Below are 891 nucleotides of genomic sequence, written 5' to 3'. Positions count from 1 at the left end.
CACCCCGCCCCGCCCCGCCCGTAATGAGGTGCCCGCGCTGCACCGGCCGGCCGGGCCCCACTCTACTCTACTCTGCTCTGCGCCGTACATTACCGGGTTAGGAGGTCCCCGGCCGGACTCGCGGCCGCCCTATTAATTCCCGCTGGGATTACAGTGATCTCGCTCCGGGTGATCGATCGGCGGCCCATATGTGCCTGCCGCTGTAAGTGAGTGGTGCGGTGTGTGTACGTGCCGTAATTGTAATTGTGGCGATAGGCAGGGGAGGGAATCGACTAATTACGCACCTGACCGACCCCCCTCCAAGCGCGACCCACCGGACAGTGCTTGATATTGTTGCTGGAGTTTTTGAGAGACGAATAAAAAACGTTCATCCCAAAAGCCTGAGTTATTTTTCGATCAAGCACATTGTATACTACTTGATGCGTGATTTTTCAAGCTGATGCCTTGATCCAAGTGATATATGCACTTCAAACAAGAATCAAATACAATGCACTTGATGAAATAACTCGTTTTGGGGGCGTTAGAAAAGAGTGGGCCGCTTGCCCTTGAGAGCGTCGCGTCAGCAGGGTAACGTGCACAGTACAGAGTAACTCACAGTCCGTAAAGCATATCTGCGCGCCGCGCGTCACTGGATCGGGGATCGGAATGCGGACTCGTGGGCAGGAAGAGGGCACTTTGTCGAGGGGCGGCCGCGCACGGCTGATCGGTGAACTGAACACTCGTCGCGTCCGCCGCCGCCGCGGTCCAACGAGTGGTCCACCGTCACGGCCGGAACAGAACCAGTACTGTGTGTGTGTGTGTGTGTGCGTGTGAGAGAGAAAGATAGAGAGCGTGTGTACGTGCGTACCTGGCCGAGGCGGTGCCTGTGCGCCTTACCTGCCCCCCCCCCCG

Source organism: Frankliniella occidentalis, unplaced genomic scaffold (genome assembly GCF_000697945.3).
Source record: "Frankliniella occidentalis isolate FOCC.00 unplaced genomic scaffold, Focc_3.1 Scaffold32, whole genome shotgun sequence".
Taxonomy (NCBI): domain Eukaryota; kingdom Metazoa; phylum Arthropoda; class Insecta; order Thysanoptera; family Thripidae; genus Frankliniella; species Frankliniella occidentalis.
The sequence above is the reverse complement of the archived record's forward strand: the minus strand, read 5'-3'. Positions refer to the sequence as shown.